The sequence below is a fragment of the Hemitrygon akajei genome, unplaced genomic scaffold, assembly GCF_048418815.1.
Source record: "Hemitrygon akajei unplaced genomic scaffold, sHemAka1.3 Scf000046, whole genome shotgun sequence".
NCBI lineage: Eukaryota > Metazoa > Chordata > Chondrichthyes > Myliobatiformes > Dasyatidae > Hemitrygon > Hemitrygon akajei.
In genome coordinates, this window is record NW_027331932.1 from 80,693 (window position 1) to 94,100 (window position 13,408).

A 13,408-nucleotide genomic window follows, 5' to 3' on the forward strand; every position below is an offset into this window, starting at 1 on the left:
GATGGAATTCTTCATTAAGATGGAGAGTGACATAGTTAATTCAGAGACAAAGGTTCTGAACTTAAAGAAGGGTAACTTTGAAAGTATGAGACGTGAATTAGTTAAGATAGAATGGCAAATGATACTTAAAGGGTTGACGGTGGATATGCAATGACAAACATTTAAAGATCGCATGGATGAACTACAACAATTGTTCATCCCAGTTTGGCAAAAGAATAATCCCGGGAAGGTAGTGCATCCGTGGCTGACAAAGGAAATTAGGGATAGTATCAAGTCCAAAGAAGAAACATATAAATTAGCAAAAAAAAAACAAAACGGCACACCTGAGGACTGGGAGAAATTCAGAAACCAGCAGACGAGGACATAGGGCTTAATTAGCAAAGGGAAAAAAGATTATGAGAAAAAGCTGGCAGGGAGCATAAAAACTGACTGTAAACGTTTTTATAGATATGTGAAAAGAAAAAGATTGGTCAAGACATATATAGGTCCTTTACAGTTAGAAACAGGTGAATTGATCATAGGGAACAAAGATATGGCAAACCAATTGAATACCTACTTTGGATCTGTCTTCACTAAGGAGGACATAAATAATCTTCCGGAAATAGTAAGGGACCGAGGGTCCAGTGAGATGGAGGAACTGAGAGAAATACATGATAGTAGGGAAGTGGTGTTAGGTAAATTGAAGGGATTAAAGGCAGATAAATCCCCAGGGCCTGTGATTCTATCTATCTACCGATCTATTCGCCTGTCTGGCTGCCTGTCCTCTGCTGTCTGGTTGTCCTTCTAACAACATGTCGTTCATCTGCTGCAATGTCAGATACTGGGAGTTTGATCGAGCGGAATTCACAAGGAGATGATCAATGAGAAGCACCTGTGTAGTTTGGGAAATGATTATTTTTTCAGTCTTACTGGACTGATTTTCAAAGGCAGACTGACTGTCAAGATCCATTAGCCGAGGGGTCGGTAGCTAGCAATCTCTCACTTGGTGCCTCAGATTTAACGACATTGATGATATATTATTGGACGGACCTAGAGAACAAAACGTAAGTGAAGGGTCACATGATCTGGCTGAGGAAATGAAGCACCGCGAGTGGATGGTCAAATAAAATGACAATTCAAGTTTTCCAGCCCCGATGTGGCGTTCGGACATACAAAATAACAACGTACAAAGAAAGATTCAAGGGAGGATGAAGATTAACTTCAAGTACCCTTCAGTTCCCGACCAGGGAACAGCTCCAGCGTCATTTTTTCCAGCAAAACAAAGGCTGCCATCCAAGTCTCGACACTACATTTCGCCGGAGAATGGTTGGATGGCTCTGTTCCTTTGAGAATCAGACTGCAATTGTCGCCTGCCACCTGCGCTAGTGGGAAGTCTGTACTTAAAGTTCGCCGACTGAGTACTGAGCGCTCACTTGTTCTCCACCATCCTTAGCTCTCTGCTTACATCGGCATGATCATAAGGCTCCCCATCTCCCCATCCCCCCTTCCGGTAGAGTAGCAACACCTCCCCCCCCCCCATACCAGACTGTGATGCAGCCTGTCAGAATGCTCACCAGAAGTTTTTTTTGAGATTATTCGTTAATCTCCTAATGAAGTGTAACACTTACCCAACAGGCTGGTATATGTCTAGGGGAAAAGGAGATCCATCCACTCACCACCCCCCACCTCCCGTACACGAAGGTGCTGTGGGAATCAATTTCATGCCGCGCGCACACAAGCACAATATCAAACTCACACCAAATACCGTTATAGAATACACTTTAAAGATTTTACTAAAACTAAAAGAGTACTATTCAACACAGAAAAAGTAAAAGGCGCCAACTTATCAAAGTTCAGTCAGTTCAGTGCACATCGTTGGAGCTCAACCATCGAACCATTCGACCCCTCGTCACTTTCCTCCGACCACCACGTCCTCGCACCTGGGACCACCCCCGGTGGTCAACCAAGCAGTGCGGCGCACGTCCAGCTTCCTCGGCGTCTCCTTCCCGACTCCACTGAAAAAACCGCGAAAACCCCCCCAAGCTCCCAGCCTCATCAGACAAAATGACATTCCCCATTGGTTAACAAATGAATACAATCCCCATATCAGCAAGTCTAAAGCTGAACAACTGCGAGAGAAACATTTATCAGACAAAGAGGCATTCCTACTCTTAACCAACCAAAGAAGCCATTTTGAGTAACATACACAGGACATTGTACAGAAGTACTGTATTGTCACTGTCTTGCCTCCATTATAACCGCATCGATATGCTGGCACCAGGTTAAGTCCTCAGAGATCTGAACACCCATGAACTGGAAACTGCTTATTCTCTGCACTTCTGATCCCCCCGATGACGATCGGTATCTCTCTCCTTCCTGAAGTCCGCAATAATCATTTCGTCTCTCTGACGTTCAGTGCAAGGTTGTTGCTGCGACACCACACATTGGCTTATCTCGCCCCTATTCGCTCTCTCGTCTCCATCTGAGATTCCACCAGCATTATCTGCGTTATCAGGAAATTTATAGCTGGTATTCAATGTGCACATTTGCTGATTCGATATGCACTTGGATGTAAGGACGATCGAGGGATATGGACATGGTAGGATGGAGGGATTACAGTTTGAGTGCCTTTGATTTGCTTTTTAGCTGGTAATGGCAATACATTGTGGGCCGAACGGCCTTTTCACGTGCTGTATATTTTTAGGCTCTATGTTCTATGATATCTGTAAAAGTCTTCTAAATTTTCTTTCCATATGTAAAAACACGCGTTTGCAGCACTGGGCTCCAGTGGCGCAATCGGTTAGCGGGCGGTACTTATATGGCAGTACGCGGCGGAGAAATGGCGAGGGCTGTGAGTTCGAGGTTCAACCTGGAGCACTTGTGATTTTTAATGCTTGCAGTGCCCGGGTGACCAGGCGTCTCTCAAGCTGAGCATTCCACTGAAATGTTTCATTTGATTCAACACGCACTTCCCGTTGTTGAAAGTGTCTGAACAAATGGTTTCTTCGCTGAATCAAGGCATCAAGTGTCCCCCAAATTCCTGTCTTCTTAGTTCAATTAATCCAATGGTGAAACAGCGGACCCTACCCTTCCTGAAGCCATGCTTTATGAAACCCTCTCACTACAACTCACCTTGGGTCGTTCTGCTGTCGAGTAAACTCAATGTTTACTTGTTTCGGTGAATTGTTTCAGACACAGGCGAAAAAAAAGAGATATTAATCGTAGCCACAATGGCCACAACTGGTATCGAGATGCTGATACTCTCTCTCTCTCTCTCTCTCTCTCTCTCTCTCTCTCTCTCTCTCTCTCTCTCTCTCTCTCTCTCTCTCTCTCTCTCTCTCTCTCTCTCTCTCTCTCTCTCTCCTCTCTCTCTCTCCTCTCTCTCTCTCTCTCTCTCTCAACATGAATCTGTATTCTTTCTGTACCGAATTATAAAATAATTCTCACATGTCCCGAGTTCACCAAGCCTCTGTTAAAGAGACGACACCTTCCTCGATTCTACTGACGTCCTTCCGGCTGGAGAGTGACCTCAGTGCTGGTCGACTTGCCGCTCCGTTCCTGAACGCTGTGGTTACCGATATAATTTTCCTTCACAATCGGTCGGTTAATTGGTCGTTAATGTCTTGGTCTGGTTGCGAACCGACAGGACAGATTGGACAGTGATGATTAATGAAACATCAGTGCGATGTTGTGTCTGGTGTCAGTGCGGACTCGGTGGGACTCGGTAGCCGTGATTCGTTACTATACAGCTGGCATCATCTCACAAGTAACCCTGGCTCGTAACGCGTCCTGTTGTTTATAAATGTACCGGCACATGGTTCACTCACTTGCTTCAATTAACGTGTAATCTGAGGTGTAGAGAACGGACGAGAGACAGGATGAGAAATCTTAAAAGGGACTGTTAAATTTAGCAGGTGAGCCGGAGCGCCACCCTGTGGAGACTGCTGGAAGCTAGTGTACCTGGAGCCTTGCCTCGCCTGGAGCCTTGCCTCGCTTCGCCTCTGCCTGGAGCCTTGCCTCGCTTCGCCTCTGCCTGGAGACTGTTACCGCCGTGGAAGAGTCCTGGTTCTGTGTTCCATGTCCCTGTCTTTCCCTCGAATCTGTGTTCTGCGTTCCTGTCTCTTTCTCGACCAAGGCTCCGCCTTCCCGTCCCTTCTTTGACCAAGTCAAGGCTTCAGGGTCTCGTCCTGTCCCAGCCACGTCCTGGCACCTTGTCCAAGTCCCGGCTTCTAGTTTCCAGTTCCATGTCCTGGCTCCGCTATCTTAGTCAAATCCTAGCCCAGGCCCGGAATCCTTGTCTCGTCAAGGGCCTGTGTCATGCCCAGCGTCCTTACTTCCTCACATCCCTTGATTCCTTCTCACGCCTAGTCCCTGTTCCGGGTAGTTCAGTGCCTGTGTCTTGCATTTGGGTCCGCTCCCAACGCCCCGCCGTATGACAATAACTCACTGAAAGTAGCTGCATAGGATGATGGGTAGCGGTCACGAGTAGTCGAGGCGCCGAGTTCCGGTGTGAGGTAGTAACTCTGCACTTTTATGGATCTCTAGTTTAATCGCACCTGAAGTGTTGCAATTAAATTACAGAGAAAAAAAAAATGTTCTGGAGGTTTTGGACGGTGGTGTACAAGGATATTGCCTAGATAACGGGAAATCGGGCAGTCTTTGGATTTTCTCAGCGGCAGTTGTTGAACTGGGGTTGTGGGCTGGGGAGGCGAGTAGCCGCCTGGGAGTTGTAGTCATTGTGGTGAACTACATATACCTGTCTGAACACGCACCCGCCACCCCACCCCCCCACCCCCGCTGACTGCTTATGTGGTGGTCACTTGCTGCTTGTGCTTTCTTCCAGCCAATAAACGCCTACCGTAACTTACGTCTCCGAGAGTTATTGATGGTGTATCAGTCATATTGCGTTTGCTCCTAGTTCGCTCCTCAACACTGTTCCTGATCCACAACAAACTCCGCCCGAAGAGATTAACCGCGGGCTGGCGACCTGCCGACTGCAGCAAATTGATCAACTCCTAAATGGCGAAGGAGCAGAAGTGGTTGGGCTGAGACTGGGGCAGATGTGCACGCAACCTGCCGTAGCTCAGATCCACTTTTTCCCCCAGTTGTCAGTGGCCGAGGTAACTGTCGCCAAATATGAATTCATACGACGGTCAGTTCATATGAACGTCAGTCAGGGAGAGTGATCTTGTACACAGTTAAACAAAACGATGATAGTTTCTGTTCTTCCCAGTCGGAGAAGAGACTATGAAATCAATGGATCATGGTCGGCATGGCAGTTCTCTTATTAACGGTACTTTACAGCTGGATAAAATAAATAAATTCCGTGATGTTTAGAACCGACCTGGTGAATTCTGTTGCTGAGTCGTCACATCAAACTGTGGGAATTGAAAGTATTTTGAAACCTGCAGAGAAGTATCTCGTTATAACTGATGCTATGTGGGAAGTTGTGAATGAAGCTCTGAAGCGTTTGGTGTCTGAATCCCAGTCGACATTATGGGATTAAAATATTGCAGAGGAATGCGAGAAACATGATTTCCAATGCTCCATACTCTATAAAAAAACATTATATCTGACTTGTGAAATCCTCCCGATGTTATATGTGTTCAGGAAACTCTCACCACGAAATAAAATATTTATAATAACTCTGATACACCTAGATATTTAGTTTCAGTTTATAACATATTGGCTGTCGTCAGCATGTTGGACGCTATGGGTGATGAAAGATTGGGAAGTGACATTTGACTGCCTTTATAAACCGTTGTTTAGATTTATATAGGGGACAAGAGTCAAATCGGGAGGACGTGAATTTTTTGTTGAAGCAAATTGGGAGGAGTTTAAAGCTTTATGTGATCAGCGTCTGTCAGGGCTGAATGTTGAGTTTGATGTCGATTTTGACAATAAAATGTAATGTCACATTATTCATCCAATAGTATTGAAAGTGATTCCTATTAAAATGGAATTCATGGGAGAAAAGCGGCACCGTGGTGGACTGAAGAGTGCATAGAATCAATTAGGGAGAGCATTGAAGAGTTTAGGCAAGTTAAGAAGTATCAGTCTCCCAGTGATCTTATCAACAATAAAAAGGCTACAGGCTGTGCTGAGGAAAGTGTTGAAGATTGCGAAAAGCCTTTACTGGAGGGCATATTGAGATTATTCTGGAAGGGATATTAAACTTAGGTTAAGTTTGGCTAATCATTAAAGGAAATGTGTAGTACGGTCCGTAATGACCCTGATGTTTCGTTATTGATGGATGAGGGTAAAATGATTGCTACTCAAATGGAGACTGTTGAGTTATTGGCTGTGTCATTTGCCGCCATTCATAAACAAGATAACTGAAGCGAAGAGGTTAAATATGTAGGGATAAGGGTCTCAGTGAGTACACTGGTGTGTTGGCAGTCAGGTGTAGCAATGATAGTATCAGTGATGTTGAGTTGTCTATGTGTGAATTTAAGAGGGCAGGTCGGACGTCTCCAGGAAAGGATGATATATGTTACTGTATGATTACACATAAGAAAGCAAACAATCTTCAGCTAATATTAATACATTTGATGAGGCAATCATTCTTCCTCGTGAATAATGGAAAAACTTCAATAGTAGGGAAATAAATTTGGCCCGAGAAAATTTACACGGGCTGTTTGCTAGGACTTGATGTTCGAAACACGATGGACATTTCATTGAGAATACAGTGTGATGAGTGTCATACAGATAGGGAAAATTCAGACAATCCTTGTCCAATGTGTTTGTGTAAGACCCGTGCGGGGGATAAATAATAAAACGACAGCTGTTTGCTTGCTGGCGTCTGGCGCGCGCACACACACACACACACACACACACACACACACACACACACACACACACACACACACACACACACACACACACACACACACACACACACACACACACACACACACACACACACACACCACTACACGTTCCAATCTAATCTGCTCGGCGACTGTCTGTAAATGACCTAATTCACTCCAATATTTTGTGTCTGGCAAATGGTTCCTTTGCAGTGCATTTGGAAACACATTCAATCGGCAGGTCACTCGAAGGTTCAGTGACGTTAATTAGGACAGATTGAGCCTCACAGATGTTCTATCATTAATTCACGCAATTACTTACCATCCGTCACCGTGGGGGATTGCACTTGACTGACGTAATTAATGTGTAAATAATTTAAAACTCTCTATTTTTAAATCTGTCCCTTTGGAGTCGCTGAATGGTATTAAAAACCGCAGGCATGTGCTGCCTCAGCATGACATTCCGAGAGATCGTCCGCGGCACAGGGGAACAAATCACTGTACAGAGAAAATGTCCACAATGTCGGGTACGTTCCTGAGTGTGGAGAAAATATTGTACCTGTTCGTTGCCATCTTTGGCGTTCCTGGTGAGTCAGCAGAGCAACTCCCGTTCGGTATTTCTTTGTGGTCGCCGCTCTGAATCTGTTCATGACCATTTTACACGCTGCCAACTTTCCGACCGTTGTACAAATATATATATATCAGTGACATCAATCCTGTCAGTTCAACTTTTCGACCGTTGTACAAATATATATATATATCAGTGACATCAATCTTGTCTGTTCAACTTTCTGAATTTTCATATTTAATGACAGAGCAAAACTGAATCTCTGTCTCTCCTCTGACTCGTGGGGACTTAGATCGGACTCGGACGTTGAGCCGGCCTCTAATGACACCATATCCAGGGTTGTCCCAGTGCTGCTGTCCGGGAAGGTGAGACAGGGCGGCTTTTAATGGGACTCTGTCTAAATTTGCCACAATGATGGGGGCCAGAGAGATCTCCAGCAAGTGTGACTGGGAGAGTTTAACATTGTGAAGTCACTGTTTCTGAGTTTATTGATCACGGTGAACCGTGGTCCCGTGTCTCACGTCTCCCTGTGGGGTGTTTAGAGACGGATTCTACAGCTTGTTGGTCAACGATTGGATCTGATTACCTGAACCCGGTGTCCAGAATCAATCCATTGTCGGAGCCACTCATTCCTGGTTACCAACTCGTCGCTGCTTTCGCGCTGAGACGCGTCGTGAATTGGAGCACGGCTTCGTCCTGAGGACGGTCACGGCGAGTTTGTTCAACTCCATTCGTGCTGCCTGACGTGCCAGCTCCTCCAGTAATCTCTGTGTGTGGCTCCCCTCCGTATCCATTATTGGACCCATCAGATGCACAGTTTCCAGAGGCCCGGTCAGTCACGGTTAAATCAGTGAAATCGGCCCCATCGCCGACTGGATTCGGGAGACCACAGATCATTCCTGTTCATGCCGCTCGGTGTTCTCGCCGCCGATTCCTCAGCTCGTCCTACCTCCATATTGAAAAAAGGCAGGTCAGGGACACTGTAACCCGTGTCTGATTTCCACATTTTACAGTCTCTAGCCCCGGATCTTCAGCTGAATCTCGATCCCGTGTTTCGTCCCGGAGAATGTGTTCTGGGTGTTGTTCTCTTCCTTCTCTCACTCACTCTCTCTCTCTCTCTCTCTCTCTCCAGTGAATTTTCTGACAATTGTGATCCTTTCCCGGGGGAAGTGCGGCCTCTCCACCTGCACCACTCGCTACCTGGTCGCCATGGCAACGGCGGATCTACTGACCATTGTCACCGAGGTCATTTTGTTTCAATTGAATGTGTATTACTACTCGGTGAATTTCCTGGACATCACCCCTGTGTGCAGTGTTAACCATGTACTGAGATTCACAGCCTCTGACTGCTCTGTCTGGTTCACAGTCGCTTTCACCTTTGATCGGTTTGTCATTATTTGCTGCGCGAAGCTGAAAACGAAATATTGCACCGGGAAAACTGCGGCTGTGGTTCTAACAACAACCGGCGCACTGTTCTGTCTGAAAAACATTCCGCGATATTTCACGTTGCAACACTTGGTGATCATCGACAATATACCCTGGCTCTGTGTTGAATTGGAGAATTACCTCACTGACCCCGGGTGGGTAGGATACGACTGGTTTGATACATTTTTAACCCCATTTCTACCTTATGCTGGGGTCCTGCTGCTCAACGCTCTGACAGTCAGGCACATTTTAGTGGCCAGTCGGGTCCGTAAGGGGCTGAAGGGTCAGAGCAAGGGCGAGAATCGCAGTGACCCGGAGATGGAGAGCAGGAGGAGGTCTGTGGTTTTACTCTTCACCATCTCCGGCAGCTTCATCCTCCTGTGGATGACGTACACTGTAAATGTCATATATTATCAGGTTTCAGGAAAAGGATTCGATTTCAATGATTCTGAATGGATCTTTCACTACGTCGGGGGTTTCCTGAGGGATCTCAGCTGCTGCGCCAACACCATCATTTACGCGGTCACACAGTCGAAATTCAGGGAGCACGTGATCAGTGCCGTGAAGTATCCGGTCACCTGGGTGCTTCAGTTCATTAATAAATCCAGGTCGTGAGTACAATCCAGAGGCGACCGAAGTGTCTCCATTCCGGGCTCAATCATATCATTTTCACCCTCAGTTATAATTCCCAGCTGGGTTGCCTCATCGACTGACATCTCCGTGACACTAGTGTATTGTGTGTGTGTGTGTGTGTGTGTGTGTGTGTGTGTGTGTGTGTGTGTGTGTGTGTGTGTGTGTGTGTGTGTGTGTGTGGTGTGTGTGTAGGGTGGATAGGTGTGTGGCGGAAAACCACTGTCCTGCCGATCCTGAAACCCGTGGCCCAAACCAGAATACAGTCAAAGAACTACTCCGAAATGCCGACCATCCATTGGTAAGCAAATATGTCGATCTTTTCCCATTCATGTCCATCAATCTCAGTCCGACCTTGTCGCACCTATTCAGGTACTGTTTGTATAATCAAATATCAATCATACCAGGTTCGGCCCTTCACTTTGAGTGAGTGGTTAACGTAAAAGAGGACAGGGCGGGATTTGATAAGCAGCGGTGGACAGTCTAAACCTAAATGCGCATTCCTGTCACTTTCCAGATGTGGTCTCAACAACATCGAACGGTACAGCAGGAAATCAGGTCCTGCTGCTCACCTGTGTTTTTCTGAACCAATGGACCTGCTCATTGTATGTCTTGCCAAATCAATCCTGTCAACCTGAGCTAGGTCTGCTCATAACTCCATTCTCCACACATTCATCTGGTAGCTAATAGACCTCTTATCACATCTGCATCCCTCCACCGCCACTTGCATTCATTCACCTGCGCCCACCATGATGAGTATTAAGATCAAAACTTGCAACAATCTCTTCTCCATCCTGCCTTCTGGGCAAAGGCACCGAAGCATTCGGGCTCTCACGACCAGACTATGTTACAGTTTCTTCCCCCAAGCTATCAGACTCCTCAATACCTGAAGCCTGGACTGACACCTTACTGCCCTATTGTCCTGTTTATTATTTATTGTATTGCCTGTACTGATTTTTGTGCACTTTATGCAGTCCTGTGTAGGTCAGTAGTCTAGTGTAGCTTTCTCTGCGTTGTTTTATTTTTTACGTAGTTCAGTCTAGTTTTTGTACTGGTGGTCATGCAACACCATGGTCCTGAAAAACGTGGTCCTCGTTTTTACTCTGTACTGTACCAGCAGTTATGGTCGAAATGACAATAAAAGTGACTTGACTTGACTTGACTTGATTTGAACGCACATCTTCTCTAAACATTCTGAGTCAGGTTTAACATTACTATCTGACTAAAGTGTGTCTTTACAGCAGCAGTGTCGGGAAAAGATACAGAACATCCACTAAATTACACACTGCAGAAATAGTGCAAGAAGGGACTATTGAGGTACTGTTCATCCTTTCTCATGAAATATGTGCCCTCTTGTATTATAAAGGTCCTCCAGAGAAAAGAATGCCGACTGTCCACACTGCTTGTGCCCTTGTTACGAAGGATGAACAGCTCTGATGGGCAGAAGGGTGCAAATTTGCCCATGTCCTCCTCCCCTGGGAGAATCACAAACTGTTACTGTTACCACGCTGCTTATGAGAGAGAATGAGAGAGACACACAGATAAGGAAAACAAATTGGAACATCTGCTGCTGATAAAGAGAGAGGAGAGGAGCCATTGATTTACTGTTATGTATTTTGGAGAGGGCTGTTTACTTGGTACTATTCTGTTCATTAAAATTGCTCAGTGGACAGCCGCAGTGGGCAGGTTTGATGAACAAAGCCATTCAAAACTGATTGACACCTGAGACCCCGTGAGTAGGGATAAAAGTGAGGTCTGGGGAGACACCCCTCAGACACACCAGGAGACGCACCAAGAGACACACTAGTGAGCACTGCTTCAGTGTTGGAACCCACGAGAAAGTGTGCGGCATCGGAGACCGAACGAAGGAATGGTCAATTTTAACAAACAGTGTTTATAGCGAGGCCGGTGGGGGCTTGTTTGTGTGCCCACCCTTGCCTGGGTGACGAGTCCACCATAGAAGAACGGTCTAGCTAAAGGACAGAGGGGTCATACCTGAATGGCCACAACAACATATCGACGGATCAAGAAAATAAAGGAAGGTTTGAATGACTGTAGCTGTCACTGTTTGCTCGCCATCTCTCTCTCTGTCTCTCTCTCTCTGTCTCTCTCTCTCTCTCTCTCCTCTCTCCTCTCTCTTCTCTCTCTCTCTCTCTCTCTCTCTCTCTCTCTCTCTCTCTCTCTCTCTCCTCTCTCTCTCTCTCTCTCTCTCCTCTCTCTCTCTCTCTCCTCTCTCTCTCTTTAACTTTCCCTCCAACGGTTACAACAAAAGAACCAAAAACTACCTCAGCCTACATGAACTGAACTGAAATTCATACTTTCCCATGATAATTAATTATCCCCTAGACAACGATAGAGCTTGTTTATTATTGATTATTATTATACCCACACTTTTAGGTATAGTATTGCTCATGTGTATTATCTGTATATTTGCAGATATTGTTGATATTGATTTGTATATTTTACTAATAAACACTGTTTTGAAAATAGTACCAGACTCCAACGGACACTTCTATCTTTGCTGGTAAGACTCCGGGTGGTCGATAATGAGGAGTTCATACCTTTCTTATTCCTCAGTTCCACCTCTAAAGACTCGCCTCAGCCTAAACTATATATACATTAGTACAACTAAAACAGCGGTAAACTGGAAGGGTGAGCTAACAGACGTGCCCCTCCTGCAAACAAATCTTACTAATGGCTGAACTATCATGTTTACAGTCGTTGGCCCCTACCCTGAGCTCATCTGCCTTTCGTTCAATACTTCCTGCATTGAAACGGAGGCAGCTCAGAACATGAGTCCCAGCGGGCTCAACCTTTGGCTTCCTGACTTTGTCTGAGGTCTTAACAACATATTTCCCAACAATGATTCCACTATCTGTTCAATTGTTCTGGTTATCATCCCCCTGCAACTCTATCTTAAACACCACAACGACCCTGTTTTTAGTGGCAAACCTTCCCGCTGGGGTATTTAGATTCACTCCGGTTCAGGTGTAAACTGAGAGGTTGCCAGATGGCGGAGACAACGAAGGAGCTGCACAAGGAGGGGCGGTGTGATGCGGCCTCCAGGCAGGGCTCTGTGCTGTCTCCCAGCGTTCGCTTGGCAAGCTCGGTTGTTGTAGTTTGTAGATTTCGGTGGTTTTTAATGTGCCTGGAACCTCAAACTGTTTATATATGTAAATGCACGATTAAGTGGCCGTGTACATAAAGCGTGTAAGTATTTCACATATGCTTCTAATCTTTCTATTTTATACATATTATGTGTGCTTTGTGCCTCGTGCGACAGTTGGTATTGTGTTTAGCAGCTTGGCCCTGGCGCTAATGTGTGAAGAAATTGCAATTAAGCTTAAAATGAATTGAATTGAAATGAAATGAAACCGTCTCATCTATAGAGGGCGCACCTTCCGAGGAAGAGATCCCAGTGATTCACATATCTGAACAACTCGTTCCAATCCTAACATTTTAGCAACATTTTAAACTGAATGTTCTTTCTAATTTTGGACACACCTGCACACACATAAGTTTGCAGATCTGGCTACCTTTCCCTACCTATATACTGCTGACGATAACGACAGCATACCTTCGAGGAATCTCGTTCTCGTCCACAGTAGTTTTTATTTCGACTGCGCCAACAAAGACAACCCTATCGATACAGCTCACCATATCTCAGTCCATTCATTTCTGAGCCACAGAACCACAGTCAGTGCCAGACACCTGACCGGTGAGACTTTCCCCTGCTTGGTCACTTGCAGCTCTCTCCTCCCATCCAGAAGTATCCAAAGTGGTCTACCTGTTATTGAGCGGATTGGCCACAAGGGGTCTCTGCACTGACTCTGGTTTATAACACCTTTCACCTTCCTGGCTCTCACCCAGTTTCCTGTATCCTACACATCGGGTGTAAATACATCTCTATATGTCCTCCCTATCACACCCTCTGCTTCCCGAATGATCCCGAGTTCATCCAGTTACAGATCCAACTCTGTAACACAGTGTGTTAGAA